The sequence below is a fragment of the Anser anser genome, assembly GCF_964211835.1.
Source record: "Anser anser genome assembly, chromosome: 1".
Classification (NCBI taxonomy): domain Eukaryota; kingdom Metazoa; phylum Chordata; class Aves; order Anseriformes; family Anatidae; genus Anser; species Anser anser.
The window spans coordinates 151,334,668-151,355,322 of NC_139720.1; the positions used below are offsets into that span (position 1 = coordinate 151,334,668).

General features: G+C 36.7%; 1 protein-coding gene and 1 long non-coding RNA gene across 6 annotated transcripts in view; one reads left to right on the top strand and one right to left on the bottom strand.

Annotated features, from left to right (window-relative positions):
- LOC310903243 overlaps positions 1–14,555 on the bottom strand; it is a 116,971-nt gene extending 102,416 nt beyond the window's left edge. Inside the window, exon 1 of the long non-coding RNA XR_014587374.1 lies at positions 857–14,555. This is a non-coding gene — a long non-coding RNA (uncharacterized lncRNA). The remainder of the gene's footprint in view (positions 1–856) is intronic.
- Positions 1–20,655, top strand: part of NALF1 (NALCN channel auxiliary factor 1) — a 517,684-nt gene that overhangs the window by 260,731 nt on the left and 236,298 nt on the right. The gene's annotated exons all lie outside the window — the stretch shown is intronic.

Below are 20,655 nucleotides of genomic sequence, written 5' to 3' on the forward strand. Positions count from 1 at the left end.
CCACAACAACAACAACAACAACAAAGCTGTGAATATAATTTTAAGATTAATGGGAAACAATCTCACACAGCAAAGTTAATATTTCTGATCATAAGGAACCCTGGTTTCTGACTACGAAAACAATTACTACAGCATTTTGCATTCTGTGTAGTAGAGGTTGTATCAAAAGCAGCTTCAAGATGGACAGAGAGAATTATGCAAATAATTGCCTTTCAATTGTACATGCAACGTACATGCAATGTACATACAAACATAGAACTTGAGGATATACTTCTAATTGAAACTCTTGAATCACAGTCAGTAGAAAAATAGAGTATTCAATATGCACTATGAGCTTGCAACGGTCTTAGAAGTTTTTTGCATGTATTTTCATCCACAGAGGCTTTTAAAGAACTTTAATATGATAAGCTTAGACATTTTCATAATCCTTTACTAAATATCCAACATACCTATATTTCTTGAAGTATTTTGTTAAGACTCAGACATGTTTAGGTGAACCAAACCTTACCATGATTCTAGAGGAAATTAGGCTTGTGCAAACTTGCTTTTGTTAACTCTGGATTTCCTCCCCCTACATTTCAGAACCTGTGGTGGTTTTACCCAGCTGGGCAGCTGAGCTCCACCACAACCTCTCTCTCACTCCCCCTCCTCAAAGGGAAAAGGGGAGAAAATATGATGAAAAAGGCTCAAGGGTTGAGATAAGGACAGGGAGATCACTCAGCAATTATTGTCATGGGCAAAACAGACTCAGCACAGGGAGATCAGAGAAATTTATTACCTATTGCTAACCAGCTAGAGAAGAGAGAAACAAAGAAAATAAACTAAAAACACCTTCCCCCTACCCAACCTCTTCTACCTCCTCCCCCCGAGCGGTGCAGGGGAACGGGCAATGGGGGCTGTGCTTCGTCTCCGCCGCTCCTTCACGGTCCCTCTCTGCCCCTGCTCCGCGCGGGGTCCCCCCCACGGGATGCCATCCTTCCTGAACTGAGCCTGCGGGGGCTGCCCACAGGCAGCAGCTCTTCAAGAACTGCTCCCACACGGCTCCGTACCACGGGGTCCATCCCCCAGGAGCAAACTGCTCCAGCACGGGTCCCCCACGGGTGGGCGGCAGCTCCCCCCAGACCCCCTGCTCCTGCGTGGGCTCCTCTCCACAGGCTGCAGCGTGGAGCTCTGCTCCATGTGGGACCCGTGGTCTGCAGGGAGACAGCCTGCTCCACCAGGGGCCTCTCCACAGGCCCCAGGGGAACTTCTTTTCCATGCCTGGGGCACTTCCTCCCCCTCCTTCTTTGCTGAGCTTTGTATCTGCAAGGCTGTTTCTCGCTCCTCTCTCTCCCAGCTGCTGTTGTACAGCAGTCTTTTTATCCCCTTCCTTAAATCTGCTCTCCCAAAGGTGCAAACAATATCACTCACTGACTTGGCTCTGGCCAGTGGTGGGCCCTTTTGTAACCAGCTGGAGCTGGCTCTGATCTGACATGGGGCATCTGCTGGACTCTTCTCACAGAGGGCACCCCTGCAGCCCCCTGCTACCAAAACCTCACCACGTAAACCCAGTACAGAACCTACTGCCCATTGTAGCCAAATCTGATAAAACTTTGTCTCAGAGATGGTATGCTCCTTCCTTGAAAGTGTAATGGAAGTTGGTAGAGAGAGGAGTGCATTCCTGCTGAACTGATGGAAAGACTGAAAGCAAGCTAGCAAGCTCACCAGTTCCCTGTACTCAAACCAGTCCAGCAGATGCTACTACCACACTGCCGATGGTCTGTCGTTAGTTAGGAGATAACAGACAGAGGTGAGTGCACTGTAGTGTATTTTAGGGGTTATGGAGGAAGCTGGAAGCATCAAAGATATGTAAAAGAACTGCTGTGTTTGTGATGTAAAAGTTAATCGGGAGGAGAAGAGCATGGAGCTCTTGGTGATGCAACATAAAAAATGTTGGACATAAATCTGAAGGAAAATAAGCTGTATTAGTTCCTGTGAACAGAAAACAAATATATATATAGTGTAATAGACCGCTATGGTTTCCACTGATACATCACACTTAGAACTTAGAAACAGGTCCCCCTTTGCTTGAATTATGTTTGATGAATGCTTTTGATGTCTGCAGAATGGACAGGCTAATAAAAGTTAATGTTTGAAGACCAAATGCTTAACTGTATTTATTAAGAGATACTATTAGCTAAAATTCAGCTAGGGTTAGTTAATATATTATTCTACTTATATATCTGATGACATCAAAAAACAGGAATAAATAGATATACTTCATTCAGTTCTGCTTGAGGCCTGATATGGTAGCCATTGCAAGTGGAAGGCACTGCATGACAAGTTAGAACTGTTGATCTGCAGTAGTCTTAAAATATGATAAGGAATGGTTTGTAAAGTTCTTCTATTATACCCATCTGAAATAGAACTCAAATTATACTGTGACAGGAAAATGTATTGTCTTCATTTGCTATATTGGACATTTTTTACAAAAAGCCTGTCATCATTTAGTGCTCTACATCCTGCAACTGTTTTCAGTGTACCCTATGACACAAACTTCAGCTGAACTATTCAGTGATTTCCTGTCCCTCTATCTATTATGTATGAGCCAAGCCAAAAAAGGAATGCATGCTGCATATGAGCTGGCAAAGTAATACAGCAGATTATATTCAGCTACATGAAATGTGAAAATATGTGGCACTTCTGGGTCTCCTCATTAACACAGCATCAATTCAGCATTGTGAACTGCAGGAGAGGAAAGCCCATTATGAGAAGCAAATAAACGATTTCATCTTTGAGTATCAATATAGGCACGTGTAGTAATGATTTAGAGTCACTTACTCCATCAAATTGTAGCAATGTAACTGCAGGATTTAATGTAGAATCAAACAACATGAATGAAAAGACATAAGTAATTCTAGTTTAAACTACTTCATTCAGATTAAGACACCAGAGTCTGATGTAATGTGATGCAGTGGGACACCATTAATATGGAACATTAATATGGATATGACCAACTTGTATTTTCTTTTTCTGGTTCACTACCTTTGTGGTGCATTGAATATTTCTGCAGTAGTTTAGCTCTACTGGAAGTAACTTTCAAGTGTTTTGCAAAAGGAATGTAGAAATCTAGAGTTTTGTAATCTATTTTTATAGATCTCTTTATTTTTTATTGCTTGGGTATATATAGGCTTTCACTACATAAAAGTATGCCATCATCTGCTGTGATGGGTATTCTCTTTTATGGAAGTGTAATTGTTTGCTGTTTAATTTCACTGTCAGTATAATTTGCTGTTTAATTTCACTATCACAAACAATCTGTATATGCCAATGTTCTCCTTTTAGGTGGTAAACAGGGTGATGTTTCATAATTTTTGTTACCCTTAGGCTTCTTTTTCATCACAGTTTTGTAGAAATTAAGGATAACGTCATCAACCCATCTCTCCATCACACCATGATTTTTATTATTTTTTTTTCCAAGTGAGTTCAGAGGATTTTATTTATTTATTTATTTATTTTTCCCCAGCCAAAATGCAGTCAGATGCTCTTTCTAACCCTCACACAGACATGAAATTTGATCAGGAAATGCTAACACAGATCTGACTCCCTGCAATTGGAGTCCACCACTTCTTTGAAACAGAACCACTGAACTAAAGTACCACTGAATAAAAGGGATGGTACATTACCAAATAGTTATGAGGAAGCCTTGAATACCTGCATCCTTGTTTCTCTTGGAAGAGTTGTGTTCCTCTGAGGAAGACAGAAGCAGTTAACTTAGAGAAAAAGTAAGACTTAAACAGTAAATACTACTTTAAAATCCGATATTCAGGATTCCATATGCCAAGTAATTTTTATCCTAAAAATCAGAGGATACATGTCCAGACCAAAGCTCTTAACAAATCTTAAACCTACTAAAATGTAGGTGTATGATCATAGAATCATAGAATCATTAAGGTTGGAAAAGACCTCCAAGATCATCTGGTCCAACCATCCCCCTACCACCACTGTCACCCACTAAACCATGTCCCTAAGTATCACACTGATGTTTCCTTAAAGGCCTCCAGGGATGGTGACTCCACCACCTCCCTGGGGAACCTGTTCCAATGCCTAACCTCTTTTTCTGAGAAGAAATTTCTCCTAATTTCCAACCTGAACCTCTCCTGGTGCAACTTGAGGCCATTTGATGCAGAAGAATAAAAGAACATTTCATCTAAAAGCAGCTAATTAATATCTCTTCATCTTTATAAAATGTCATGAGATGTTTTGTATGATTTTTTGTCTTCTGTGCCACAAAGAACATTGAGATGTGTTATTCCTTTTATAAAGGCTAAAATCAAGAATTTTGGAAATATGTTCTCCTTCGCTGTCCTAACTTTTTCTCCTTCCCATGATATCTTTTCTGTCATTTCATTGTGGAAATAAAAGAAAGTTCTTCTTTCACTGAAATGGAAATAAATATGAAGGCAGCTTCTTACCTCCATATAGCCTATTCAAGCCTATTCAGTCTTTAAATAAAATGTTTCATTTGATCACCAAGATGATAAATTAAAGTTACTTTCAGATATCCCATCCAATTGTTTATATTCTATGTTCTACCAAATATGCCCCAAAAGCTCTTTAGTGTCATTTTGTCTTGCAGCCTTGCTTTATGTCAAAAGTTTGAATGCACCTATCCTTCTCAAAATAAATTAATCAGCTTAAAAATGTCCAAGAAAAAGATACCTCATTAGATTTTTTTTTTCAAGTTCAGCATGCTTCGACCACTTCCTATTCCATTCTGAATATAATTCATCTCCTGAGAGTGAGAAGGGAATAATGAAATGCCACTATGTCACTGAGACAAGGACAAAAAAAAAAAGGTTCAATCTCTGAAAATAAAACCTTTAATAACTATGAAATGGATTTAGCACTTAAATAACTGAGAGAAAATGGATGATTTTCAGTATGATTATTTCCTCACATATGAATTTGATAAACTTACTAAACTTGAAAATCTTCAATTGTATCTTGAGGGAACTGCTGGAGTAACAAACAATAGCTTTGAATCACGGAAAAATAAGTATGTGTGACCTCAGAAGCAAATTTAAAATTCATTTGATGAACAGTCCATGAAAATATTGAATCCACAAATCAAATGGATGAAGAACTGTTATGTATTTAATTAAATTTAAAAAGTAATCTTTCAAAGCTCTATACATAATGACTTTTAACGCTATCCCAGTAATAACCTCTTCATTTTTCTTAAGCGTTTAGCTAGGATAAAACTCTGATACATTTTTTTTTTTTTTTTAAATAATGAAGACAACAGCACATAACTTTCAAATTCAGGGGTTAGATTCAATTGAACCACTTTTAAAATAATGTCAAATCTGATTACAAGTGTACTAATTAAATAATTTAGTTACAGATTTACTGGTGTTTCATTTGTGCCTCAGTTCAACAATGAGAGTCTGTTCCGTATTGTGTATGGAAGAGACTATTCCTGTCCCAGAGTACGTGTAATCGATGGACTCAATGAAAAATGGATGACAGGTGATTGTGATTTGTTTTATAAGCTGCAGTCACTGCATAGCAATTGCTCATCCAGTGGCAAATATTTTACAAGCAACTTTCTCTCATGGCAATATGGGAGTGACTGGGCTGTTCCTGTGAAAAAGTTATTTCATCTTTATGATGTCTCAGTGATTCTTCACATCTCAATGATTTCCCAAATAGAAAGTGTTCGTAAGATAAACGATACACATACATATATTTTTTTCTGTTGACATACATGCAAACTCAGCCTGAGAATCAGAAAGTCATCTTGGTTATTCATTTTTCCTTTTAACACAATAAATAATAATTATTTTAATTTTATTCATATATGCTAGAGTAGCTGATTTTTATGTGGATTGTGCAGATAATATGAAGCTGTCATCTACAGGAATCTACTTCCCCTATTGTTCTTCACTGCTGCTGTAATAAATGTAACAGTGAGAATATTCATTTACTAATGATGCTGACATTTAATCATAATGTTGTAAACTAAGATCAAAGAGAGACATAATTCTTAATTTGCAGGTGTTTCCTGACTAATATTGCTAAATTGAGCTATGTAGTACTGATAAATTTCAGTAGAGAAATATAACATAGATAAGGATCAAATCAATTAACAATACTACTAATTGGTCTGATAAGGAAAATCCTTCAATCTCATTTCTGTATAAGCACTACATTTCTACTGAAAGTACTAAAAACAAACAAACAAACAAACAAAATTTAAAAGTAACACTGCTTGGTTTTTGCTGTAACAGGAAGGTACAAACCTGAGGATAGAGAGTAGATCTGCTTGCTTTAAAATGTCTTTTTTTTGTTTTGTTTGTCACTTTTTTTTTGTAACATATGTGAATTCCTCAAACAAATTTCTTAATAAAATTGTAGTTTAGTATGAAAGATATCAAAAAATTGCCTTGTAAGTATCAAACTAAGAAGCTGAGGTTCCCTGGAGTCCATCTGAAAGTGAAATATAGCAGAGAAGGAAATAACCCTGCAATTAGAATATATCAAGAAATGTATGTAAAACTCCTAGTGCTTCTAGGAGATGAATGTGTATGGAACACTTGTAAGTCTATTAAGTTTTTATGTTATTAAGAGAACTCACATATTTGAAAACTCAATTACTACCAATCTATCTATCTATCTATATAATTTTTGCTTGTCTTACAAAACAAACAGGTTGTTTGCTCGTGTTTGTCCAACATGCAGGTTGAACTGAGATATTTTTAAGGGACAAGAAAATGCTTATTCTGCTGTGAAACAAGTAGATATTTTACAATGTGCCCAATTTGCATTCATTGATTTTCCATTTCAGATTTGAACATCATTGATGTCAAAGGAAATTGGGGAATATTAGCATGAGGGAAAATGAAGAATGAAACAAAAGGCTGTTTAAAGCTAATATTGCAAGCTCAGTCTGACTAGAAAGATAAACCAAGCAGATCTGTTGGGCTTCTTTCCGAATCATATCCTCCTCTTCTGCCCATTACTTCTCCACCAAATCCTGCAAATCAAAATCTATGCCTACATACCACCGGTTACATTAAAGCTGTGTTCAGAAAATTCAGATATGACTGCATCTATGTGAGAAGTTCAGCCTACTTCAGTAGCAAAATACTGCAGCCCACGCTTCTTGTTTTCTGCCATAACACCCATCTCTTGGCTGTGGAATCTGTCAAACAATTGGAGACAAAATGAAAAGGAAACATGCATGTTAATTTATAGCTAAATTTCAGAGATGAATGTGTCCTCCACAGGGTCATTTCACAGGAGAGGGATTGTAGATATTTGAGAAATATTTGTCTTTTTGTATTTCCTACATGGTATGCCCCACCTTATACATTTGTCCTGACAAATAGCGTGACACATCTAATGAATTATAATGAGAATTCTTAGATGCCTTTCTTGTACATGGCTGCATCTAATCTATAGCTAAGACAGTTATAAGCTAAGGGTTCTATAGAAACACTTCACAGTCAACTCAGAGAAGTAGAGAATGCTTGGGTTCAACTCACCTGCCTCTTAGGATCAGAGGTAATATGTTCTTTTTTTTTTTTTTCTCTTAGTGTCTGCAAAAGAGGTACCAGCAACTAACACAAATGTACAGATCTATTTTGTACATGTGACATTTATTCTGTCCATCTGTTTTCATGATGTCAAAATTTCATGAACTCTAGAATATCAGCAGGGACATAAAAGAAAAGAAGGTTATGTTTCAGATATTTTTTAGAATTTGGACTTGAAGCAAGGAATTTGTAGAGTAGAAGTCTTGGGAGAATAAAATCTTGGTTTGAATACTGCTATTAGAAGGAACGTTGACTTCTGACAATTTTGCTCAGTTTTTGACCCCCCCCCCCCCCCCCCAAGTTACCAAATCTATGTGCATGCCTAAGGGATTAGACAGAGTGCTGTTTGAGTAGTTTGAGAGATAAATAATTGTCTTTGAGAGACATAGGGTTCAAGAAAAATAAGATCGTATTACCTGCTTCGTTAGGATTTCCGTGTTTGGAAATTGAAAGCAGCTGACTGCTCTCATGGCTCAAGTTCCTGATGCAGAAAACAGGCTATTGATGCTAAACAGATTGTTAATTTGTGTACATAAAATGAAGTATATATGCACCACTCAGATTTGTCTGCATTAAGTTGTATTAATATTAGTGAAATTTTGCTTGTAACTAAGGTTGTGCTGGCAGAGCCTAAGACATTCTAGAAAGTAGGAGGATTTATTTATTTATTTATTTATTTATTTATTTATTTATTTATGTATTTTTGTCATTGAAACTTCTGAGTGCTGTACACCTCCAACCTGGTAGCCTGTCAGATGCTTCTGCTTCAGCCTTGGGTTTGCTCTTCTCACCCCCTCTAATGATCTTATACAGAGGCTACAGGCTTGACAGCAAGCTAATTCTGAGTTCCCATTTAGTACTGAAAAACCTCATTTCTGCAGTGGGCAAAACTGGTGAGTTATTTGTGTCACGTTACCTATAAACTGTTTCTTTATTTTACTTCCAGCAGCCAATATAAACATAGCCAGAAAGGTTGCTGTTAAAGGCAAACTCTGTCTCTACTTGTAGATTTTGTCTCTCAGCATTCAAAAATATTTACCCTGGGTTCAGTGTCTACTATGTTCCTAGTTTATGAAAGGGAAAAGTGGACAATGGAGTTTGAAGCAAGTGTCTGCCAATCATGTTCTTTCTCTCATAAACAGAATCATCACAGGAAAAAGAAAAAAAAAAATAAAAAAAGGGATTGCTTCTGGAAGAAGTAAGTTTTGGTATGATCAAGTGCAGACCTGTGTGGAGCCAGGAGTTGGACTCAATGATCCTTATGATGACCTTTCCAACTCAGGATATTCTATGATTCTATGATTCTAAGTATCTTTTGAATACTGAAATATTGCAAACTGAGGAAGTTCTAACAGAGCCTGCAGGCCTGCTTATATGATGTACTTCTCTGCTTGGCATGCAGAAGAAAAATTTTCTGTGCCTGGGTACATGGTTCACTTACCTCTAGTATAAGGTGTGAAGTGGCTGAGGACAGACTTCTGCAGTGTCTGGAAAGAGAAAAAAGACTGGAAGAGCTTACTGCAAGTTGTGCAGTGGGAAATCCAGCACTGATCTGCTTTCCAGAGCTCCAGAGCTCAGTGGTTTCACAGCAAAGGGGCTCTAGGCAGTGGCCTCCAAGGGTGCCTTGGACTGAGTCCAGCTTCCTTATACTCAGCAAACCCTGAAGCAGATGATAGCCATTGATTTCAGCAGACATTTTTGGTTTTGTAGGGAGGAATTCTTCCCTTTTTAATGTCTTTTTTCCAAAACCAATACACACGAACACCTGCGCAACAGCAGAATCCTTTTGTTCCAAAACAAAAATTAACATGTCCATACAATTTCTTGTTTACAGATGGCAAAGGAGGCAGAAAGAGAGAAAGTGAATTCCCAAAATAATATATGTAATATGATAGCTAATTTAGCTCACTTTATCTGTATATGTGTATGAATTTATGGGAACAAAAAGAGAGAAAAATATGAGTAAAAAAAAAAAAAGGAGATAAGAGATCTTTTAGACATAAATTTGAGGGTGTTTGACATAATACATAATTTTACCTTTTATGGTAATAAAGGGATTTGCAAATAATGTAGGAATCATTCAATACAATAGCAAAAAAAAAAAAAACTATACAAAAAAAAAGTAGTTTCAAGGAAGTTATCATTAGGATTTCAGAATGAATAACAGTCTCAAAACCTCTGAGGTTACTTTTGATCACTAATGTTATCAAGTCCAAGCTTGGCCATTCTTTCAGTTAATTATCGTATGCTACAGTTCTTAATTTTCACACCAGTTTCTGGTTTCATTTGACAGTTATTTTCATCCCTGGAATAACTCTGCCTGGGAACCATTTTTATTCAGTGCTAAATAAAATGCAGGGTTCCCAATCTTCCTTGTGCTTTGTTTTTTCTAAAAAATAATAATAATTAAGAAAAAGTACACTTTGATACTTCAGAGCTGGGCCCCTAAATCTGTTAGTTGTTCTTGTATTATTAAAGGTACTTAAAATATGTATTGTTCTCTTTGTCCTGCACATAAGACAAACACTCTCTGAAAGCTTATTTTATGCTTTTCTCTCCTTTCAATAACAGTCAATCATAGATGTTAACTTGAGATTCATATAGAAAGGGATCATAATTGCCTTTATTAAGATAGTATTGAAAATTCTCCCAAGCCAGTAAATAAAAGAAGCAGCTATCATCCAGTGCAATAAGATTCAATCAATTTTTTATTTATTTTTATTGGTTATAGATAAAAGAGTGTAAGAGATTACCAAGACCCTGCCCTGTTTAGATTAACAGTACAAGTCGTGTAACAAGCATATTTGGTTATACAAGGTCAGTTTCACTCTTCCTGACACAGGAAAAATGTGGTATACACAAGTAAAACTAAAATTAGCAATGTAAATGAGACATATTTTTAAACAGTAAACCAGACGTATTTTCAAATAGAGAGTGCATATGTGCAAAGGGGAGCACTTAGTACTAGGAAGCTGAAAATTTAGTTTTCTATTGGTACCTCCATCAGTAATGTTTCAAAGCTGCATCTCTCCGGGAACTAACTAATTTTACACACTTTCTGTAGAGTCACAAACTAGAAATCCAGAGGACTAGTATGGCCATGTATGCAAACACAGCTCCTTAATTTATGTAATAGGGCTTCACTCAATTTATTACTGTCAGAGCTAGTGTGCATTTAGAAACAAAATTGAAGCAAAAAATTACCAACGATTCAAAAATCATAGAATCATAGAATGATTTGGGTTGGAAGAGACTGTACTATGTCTGGGTGGGAAGAGACTGTACTATGTCTGGCTAGAATGGAGTTAACTTTCCCCACAGCAGCCCCTATATTGCTGTGCTTTGCTCTTGTAGTTAGAATGGCACAGATACTTCATCGAGGTTTTGGCTATTGCTGAGCAGTGCTGGCACAGCATCTAGACTCACTCTAAACCCATGAAAGCCGGTAGGCTGAGGGTGGGCAAGAGGTGGGGAGGGAACATCACCAGGGCAGTTGACCTACACTGATCAAAGGTTATCTCATACCATATGATGTCATGCTAAGCTGAACAAATAAAAGCTGACGAAGAGGAAGGAGAAGGGGTAGACTTCCATTATGAAAGCATTGGTCTTCCAAAGCAACCACTACTGACGTCCCAGATGTGGCTGAACACTGCTTTGGTGATTGGAAATAGAGAATAAATTTCTCATTTTTCTCCTTTTGCTTCCATGAAAAGTTTGTTTTGTTTTGTTTTGTTTTGTTTTACTTTTAATTAAACTGTTCCTTACCTCAACCCTTGAGCCTTTTTGATCATATTTCTCCTGCTGTTCTTTTAAGGGGTATGAGTGAGAGAGAGGTGTGGTGGAGCTCAGCTGTTTATCAATGTGAAACCACCACAGGGACCTCTAAAGAACACCTACTTCCAACCTACCTGCCATGGGTAAAAACACCTTCCACTAAATCAGGTTGCCCAAAGCCCCATCCAGCGTGGCCTTAAACACTCCCAGGGATGGGGCATGCACAGCTTCTCTGGGCAACCTGCTCCATGGCCTCACCACCCTGTGAGTAAAGAATTTCTTCTAATCTAAATTTACCCTCTTTTAATTTAAAATCCTGACCCCTTGCCTTATCACTACATTCCCTTGTAAAATGTCTCTCTCCATCTTATAAGCCCCTTTTAAGTACTGAAAGGCAGCAATAAGGTCTTCTCAGGCTAAACAACCCCATCTCTCTCAGCCTTTCTACATAGGAGAGGCACACCATCCCTCTGAACATTCTTGTGGCCCTCCTCTGGACCCACTTGAACAGGTCCATGTCTTTATTGTTCTGGGAACCCTAGAGCTGAATGTAGTGCTCCATGTGGAATAAAAAAATCTCGTTGATCATTTTTAACAAAAAGGTTAAAGAACAGATAGAAATTTTGCTTGCAGTTTATCATGACTCAAAAAAAGTGTTTTCTCATTTCTCTGTAAGAATCTACCCAATTTTAACTTACAAGTATTGGGTCTAGTTATATTAACTTGTAAAGCAAATGTGATTAATTAAGTCTTAATTTCAGTGTGATAACTGACATAGATTTGGGGGAGGAATGTTGTTAAATGGACATTAACGGCATGTTTTACAGTTCATTCATCATTCTGGATCCTTGTTTCTGAGCTGCCTCCAATGGTTTTTCATTACTCTTTTTAAACTGCTTGCAAAGTGTTCTTAGTACTACTGCTAAATAAATGGATAAAACAACTGATCCATGCCTAATTAATATTTCCTTTGTTCAGATGTCCAGAGACTGTGACAGTCTTTTTGGTAATAGTGCCACACTAGAATCTGTATTCCATTGATTACCCTCATTACTATATATAATATGTAATTAAATCAAGTATCTGAAAGGTAGATTTAGACAAATACGAGCTAGAAAAAAAATCCATACAAATTTATATTCTAGTTTATATAAGTTGACTTTACTAATCAGTCAATTTTGTTATCTCATTAGAAAGAAAAATAAAGTATCAAAGAAGCTGAGCAAGCTATATTTTTCATTACTCTATGTTGTCTGGCATAAATTATATTAACCTTTTTCAGAATCTTAAACTAACAATTTAACTAACCTAGATTAGAAGGGGCTGCTTCTCTCATGTTGTTTGTATCCAGCTTTTCATGGTTTTCCATTAAAAGTAATTTTTCCACAGTTTTATGTTGTCAGAACCTTTCAAAACGTTACAGTGAATTTGATATAAGTACTATAGACAAAGCTGTCTTCCATTTTAAATTCTATTTAATAAATTATAGTCAAGGTAACAAATATTTCCTTAATTCTGTACGTCAGAATGAAAACTGGTATTACATAAACATATTCCTTCAGCATTTACTCCAGAAAACCAGAAGACAAGACTAGGCATTAAATCTATACAAATCAGTCTCTCTTTAATCTAAAGTTCACTGGTACTATTTAGTTAACACCTTGGAAGGAAATCCAGAATTGCACAAAGGAGGAAAAAGAGAGAAATACAATAACAGAATCATATAACTGGAGAAGAAATGGTTTAGAGGAATAACTCAAACATATTCTGAATGTATTTCGGTTTTGCCTATAGCATAACAGACATCAGAAGGGAACTCAATGTAGTATGACTACTAGTAATAATATTTTTTATAATTGACTTTTTTTTTTTAAATGATCCCCAGGAAATTTGCATTTTGAGTATACTGCTGCTGCTCCTCATGTTCATATTTCGAATTCTCCGAATTGTATTTCTGAGACAAGAAGCAGCAAACTACAGGCACAAATGGAATTATGTGAGCAGGATTCCCTTGGTACTATTGCAACTTTCAAAAGCTCAGACTGTCCTTATTATAAAGTCATTGAATAAAAAGAACGTTTATGTTATAATAAACTGCTATACAAAATCAAGGGAAAAGAAACTTAACAAAGAAGAAACTAACCAAGCTCATTCTTTCTTTCTCTTTGCTATTATTATTCAGGTACTTAACCGTGAGAAATTTCTTCTGTTAATTGGAACAGTGACAATAATTCCAGCTAGCCTTCAGGGTTACTTTCTTGAGTAAGGAAGGAATGTTTTGGCATTCCTACACAGTTGTCTTCTCTTTCACACTTACAGTTAACAACTTGCATTTAATTCCATTTCTGTTCATGTGCTTGCTTGAAATATGATTCATTCTAGTGGAAGTTGTGGTTGGAAAGGACTTCAGAAATGATTCCTTGCAGGTGTCCCTGCCCATGGCGGGGGGTTGGAACTAGATGATGTTTAAGGTCATTTCCAACCCAAGCCATTCTATGATTCTATGATTATATAAACTTCAGGTAATGGAGAATCTATGAGCACCTAAGGCTGAGTAAACAACTGAAAAGTTTACAAAGAATGTCAAGGTTTCAGGATTTGTTTTCATTCAAGTATAAACAATAATATGCTTGGATTCCAAAATGCTCTGTCAAAATAGAAGCCCACTAACCTGAATCTTTTGGGATTGTTTTGGAGCAATATTCATATAAATGTTTTGTTGCTGTTGTTTTGTTGCTGTTGTTTTGTTGCTGTTGTTGTTATTCTTGTTTTGTCCTAATATTTCCCACAGAGGTCTGTCTGTCTCTGTTGTCAGAAAAGAATGAAAAACAGAGAGAGGGGAGTAACCAAAGGGCAGTTTGTAGTACTTCCCTCCTCTTCCTTTTTTTCCCCTCAGTGGATTATAAAAGGAACTGAGAAAGTTTTATTGACTAAATTAGGTCCCTCTAGATAAGTAGTATGAATATTTCTTTCTGCTTTTATTTCAGTAATTTAGAATGGAGTTTTCATAGGCAGAAACCAATTTTCTGAAAGTCTTAATTGATGCTGGAGTCACATAGATCACTTAGATGGCCTTCTGCAGGCCTCAGCTATATGGCGCCCTCCATGCTGGGCTTTAAGGGGATGAGACAAGGTTTACAGCCTATTTGCTTCCCAATTCTTTTCTTTTTTTTTCCTTTTTTTTTTTTCTTTTTTCTTTTTTTTTCAGAAAACAGGATCCCCAAAGCACCCAACCCCCCTGGAAGGCAGACAGTTTCAGAGTTTACAGGCTCATATCCCAGTGAAAGAAAGATAAAGGGGAAGTGGGAAGTGGCTGACCTGACAGAGAAGTTAATAAGGTGAGACTCAAAGAATATTTTACTAAAAGACATGCAGTGTCTTCAGCCTACTGATCTCTAGTTAACTTTTATAGAATGCATTAAGTTCCTTCCCATGGATCACTTGGATAACACCAAAAAGGTATTTTCCAAAGAAACAACAATTCCTCAGAAAATGTCCCATTGAAAGGATTATTTAGACAGACCTACAGCAGACTAATGAATAGTAACTCCATGAAATCAATATGCTTGTTCTTGTTTTCAGTGATCAAGACATTTGTTTTATAAACCATGGTTTCAAAGTAGAACTCCTCAGTGATTTTCAAATGCCGCGTTACTATAAAAGGTATTCTGCATTTTTAGAATTCTTATGTAGAGAAATGTGAAGGAGTGGAAGTAGGTGTGCTGTCAAATTACCATTTTGATCATAAAAACAATGGTAGACTGCTAAATTCTAATGTGGACTGTAGAAGATTCTAAGAAATATTCATCATAAAATCAATTTATAACAATTGTTTATAGCTTCTGGCTGCTGCTAAATTATCTTCTTAAGAAGGAATACTAGTGCAAGTAAACTTTGCACTGAAGATCATCAAAAAGATGTAACTTATTTATATTTTCTTTTGACTGGTTTATTTTGCAAAGTCACTGCTTTCTCAGCAGCTTAGATCTTGGCAGCTGTCTTCATGAAGGGATGAGATGCTGTACATTAATGATGACATGAGTATTTAACCAGAGGGAATATGAGAGACTGAGCAAAACACTGGCAGATTTAAAATGTTGCTTTCATAGAGGTGTTTTTTTTTTCTTTCCTTTTTTTTTTTTTTTTTTTTTCTTGTCTTGTAGTAGAATGTGAGTAGGAGGAGAGAACAGTGCCACCACTTATATTTTAGGAAAGTGTAGACTGGGATAAGGTTGTGATTTTCCTGACATCCAAATATATGGTTCTAGTAGGATAAACAGCAAGAAATCTCATGACTCACTCAGTTCATAAGTTTTCTGAGAAGGAATTGTGAAGAACTTTTTTTATTTTTGTGTCTTTTCATTTTGCACCTTGAATGCTGAAATTAGAATAAACATAGCCTATCTGCCTTCCAAAGAAACCCAAGGAAACATGCATCAAAATATCAGCCACAAATAGAACAAAGCAACTCTCAAAATTCACAGTTGTCTTTATGTTTGCATTTTCTTAATTGGTTATTTTTTCATGACATGATATAGTTTAACCATTCTTTTAAAGGCAGCACATTAAAAAGGAGCTTAACAATGTTACATTAATTCCTGATAACAGACCTGTAGAACAGTATGTACATATTTCAGGAAACGTACACAAGGTTGAATGGATAGCAATACAACTACTCAGGTTTCTCTTCTATTAATAATTTGTGTCAAGATAAATGGAATAAATGGTATTGTAAGGAGACCATTGGAATCAAAAGGAATCATAAGGCATACAACAGTAGTCAATACCACTGTAAGCATCCTATTGAACTGGTTTGTTTAGGGTACTACAAGTAGAACTATGCAGCAGACTCTAACTAAGGCTTGAACGTAGTGTGTCAGCCAGACTTTATTAACTGAAGATGGAAGGGTGTGATGAATCAGTCACAGGTACCAAACTGTTGAAAAGAGAACATTTTATTATTTCAGCAGATTTAGTTATATGGCATTGACCCTTAATATGCTAAACATAATGAACAATTTCTTCTGTGACTGATTATTATGCAAATCATTTAAGACATTATTTTTAACTGTGTGACAGCTTTGAAGAAACAATAAAATTTTGCTGCATAATCTGCTTTCTGCCTCACAGGTATTTCCCACAGAAATGATCATGAGAAATGTAAAGTTTTTAAAATGATGTTATATGCAGGAAGCAGGAAGGCCCTTTAATTATGCCCTTAAGTACAGCATATTTGCTTAATTGCTTAGTAGCCCTTGTATCCTGAAAATTTAATTAAGTTATGATTAACTATTCATTATAATATTTTCCTGTTATTATTCAGTACAAGCTGCACATTAACTTTTGAAGTCTTTATCATGTTTGGAATTAAGCAACTGCAATTCTCAGCGACTGCAAAGACCGACTGTGATACTACAATGACTTATCTAACTTCCTTGCTCAATTAATAATACTTGATGCATCAGACAAATTAAAGCAGCCTGTGCAAAATGGTTGGCAGCTTCAGCAGTGGTGGTTAATCCTGTTTTCTCTACTGGGTCCTGTATTAGACATTGTGCTCTGTTTTCCTGGCCAAGCCTGTTCAAGGTGGGGTGTCAGGAGACAGTAACTGGGGTTTACAGCCCCTTACCCTTCACCTGAATGTGAATGTTCATGCGGAGGAAAAGATGGTGTTCTTTTTAAGCAATAATTATTTAAATCACTGTTTGGGATGTTGTAAACAAAGTTAAATATCCACTTTTATCTTGAAGTAACCCCAACTGAATTCTCACTTCACTGAAGGGCTTCTTAGTCAGTGAGCATGTGCCACTATGGTGGAAGTTCTCTGTGTCTCCTCTCAAAGCTGTGCTTCTCTCTACTGTGAAGAGATGAGTGGTTAGAAAGCTGCCTGGCAGAGAAGGACCTGGGAGTATTGGTTGATAGTCGGCTGAATATGAGCCAGCAGTGTGCTCAGGTGGCCAAGAAGGCCAACAGCATCCCGGCTTGTATAAGAAGCAGTGTGGCCAGCAGGTTTAGGGAAGTGATTGTCCCCCTGTACTCAGCTCTGGTGAGGCCGCACCTCGACTACTGTGTTCAGTTTTGGGCCCCTTGCTACAAGAAAGACATCGAGGTGCTCGAGCGAGTCCAGAGAAGGCCAACAAAGCTGGTGAGGGGTCTGGAGAACAAGTCTTACGAGGAGTGGCTGAGGGAGCTGGGATTGTTCAGCCTGGAGAAGAGGAGGCTCAGGGGCGACCTTATCGCTCTCTACAGGTACCTTAAAGGAGGCTGTAGCGGGGTGGGGATTGGTCTATTCTCCCACGTGCCTGGTGACAGGATGAGGGGAATGGGCTAAAGTTGTGCCAGGGGAAGTTTAGATTGGATATTAGGAAGAACTTCTTTACTGAAAGGGTTGTTAGGCATTGGAATGGGCTGCCCAGGGAAGTGGTTGAGTCACCATCCCTCCAGGTCTTTAAGAGACGTTTAGATGTTGAGCTTAGTGATATGGTTTAGTGGAGGACTTGTTAGTGTTAGGTCAGAGGTTGGACTGGGTGATCTTGGAGGTCTCTTCCAACCTAGATGATTCTGTGATTCTGTGATTCCGTGAACTGTAGGTAGAATTTGAGGTCAGCAGTTGGCAGGTCAACACCTGACATGATGTGCTGAGGTAGTAGGATCTGAGGTCCAAAACTAGGACATTATTACATTAGTTCATCTTTGGTGCAGGTGTTAGCATATGGGGCCCCTTGTTTTTGTCATGACCACCAGGTCTTGGAATTCTACTCCAGGCGTCACCCTGGCTTTCTACTCCAATGAATTATGATTATCCTTTATAGAGTGGAGGGATAGCAAAAGGAGACATGCAAAGCTTCTTTTACTCCAGTCCTAGAATAATTTAATAACCTAGAAGAGGAGAGGTGAGGTTGACCCTATTCAGTTCCTACCTACTCTCCCAAACATTAGTTGCATTAACAGATTTACAAGAGGAAGTGTGAGAGGAAAATACTTTTGTGAGAGCTGATAGCTGTGCTCTACTGATCAGCTGATGCATTACTTACAATGATGGTGTTATGTATCAGATATTTTTAGAACTAACAGACAGAATTTGGAGAATTGAGGTGTTTCTAGGGATAGACTAACTAAATCTGAGTTTTCAGTCATCACTTAAATCCTTGAGACCCTTTTTTAGACTTATCCATATATCCTTACCTGCTTTTTCAAGTAATGGAGCAGTCCTGAAAAAATCTGGAATTAAAAATCTTTTGAGAACATGATTTTGCAATGCTAGTGCTATTGCAATGTCAAGTTCTGTATATAATAATTTGAATACATGTTGAAACCAGAAATGTCTTAGTCATGGTCCTAAACTTGTACCCATGGTAGGCAAGTGAAATCAGAAGTGGTAGGAAGGTGGGATAAAACTTTTAAAAGGGGAAGCAATGGAAGTCAGTTCATTCAGCAGCTTTCCTATGACTTGAGGAAGGAACAGATTTTCTTTGACAGAAAGCTTGGTTCTGAAAATCTTACTAAAGTTACTATTTCTCATTCATATTCTGATGGGCATCTTATTAACAGCACCCCCTGAACTTGCAGGGTGCCTGGTCCAAAATCAGTGGGAGGCTTTTTGGAAATTTCACATCCATCTCTTAAATGCTTTTGAATGACAAATTTATTAGACTGAATTAGTGTGTTAGGAAATTACATTATGCTATATATCGTTTTATGATTGATGGTATCAATCATGGAGTTTAATATATAATAGTCTATGCATTAGCTGATTTACTATACTTTGGGTATATTTGGAGACATTTTATTTAATATTAATTTCTTAACATTTATTTCTGAATAATTAAAACATTTAGTATTGATATTAAACAGTATCTTAATAGTCTTAATATAGGTAAATCCTGACAAAGGGAAGTCTAGATATGTCTCAGCACTTTTGGACCTGTCTATTCAGTATTGTCCAAGGGTAAATTTACATTCAGCATTGTTTTTGCGTTTTACTGTAACATTTCTTTATAAAGAGGGATGTGATTAAGGAGTTTTTGATAAACACTGTACATAAAAGGCAGACATTTGTACGTCAGTAATTGTTTTTGATCTGCGTACTTAACAGGCATGAGGTTTATATCAGAAAACATAAAATATTTTTCTACTAGGGCTTGTTTTAGAGGTGACATCAAGCATATAGTTCCATTTTTATTTTTATTTTGTATTTACAAGCCAATTTTTTTATTTGGATTCTACAGCCCACAACTTTTCTAAATGAATGTTTTAGGTCTCTATTTTATCTGTTATTGACTGGGACACAAATCTCCAGGCACTTACTAATCAAAGGAATTTCTTATTTGTGGATGGTATTAATCTGTGCAGGCAGCTAAAACAACGATTTCAATCACAAGATGAAGCAAATGTGGTGTGCACACTTCTCTAGAAGAGAAAATTCTCCTGTAAAAATAATTATCTTTGTGAAAAATGCAGTACTAAGCTCACTGAGACATAACTCGCCACAGCTCACAAATATTTTCAAATGATATCTGTAGTATGAAAATACTAGAAAAGTTTCTTGATGGTGTAAGCAAATTAAGATCTGGAATTGGTTAAACCTGTTGAGAGGTCTTACTTAAGCTTGCCTTTTATTTCTTCAGAATGTCTTTGTACTAAGAAAGACAATCAACAACAACAAAAAAATAAAACAAACAAAACCAACCAACTAAACAACAAAACTAGGGCTGTGTCAAGTTTGTCGAGTTTGAGGTATATTTTGTTTTGAGTGGGTGTCTGTGTGGGTGTGTACAACATACTGCCAAACATGAACAAATAAGATCCAGTTACTGGGCTTGCTGATAATGTAGCCAAAGTGTTATTAAAATCTCTAATTACTTTTTACTAATTTACAGTCACTAGGAGTGCTGAAGTGCACTATTTTTGATGCTTCTAGAAAGGCAACCAGCCACAAAACAATTGATGAAGTTTTAATTTTGTATGGATGGCAATTATCCATGAGACTGTATTTAATAAAGCTACTAATATTATAGGTGAACATTGGGTTAACTCTTGCAGAAAACAATGTTAACAGTATCATACATAGGTTAACAATTACTTGAGCAGACAATATCCTAATGCCAGGTAATATATGAACTAAAGCCTAATCTGCATTTTTTTACTCATAATTCTTATGATAAGTTCATTACAAAGCTGAAAATATTTTATATTTACATTCTTCTTTCTTACATTCATGCCTGTTCTGTAAAACCACATCATATTGTGGGGGAATATTCCAAGCAGAAATTATTTACAAGCTCTATAGAAATTTTAC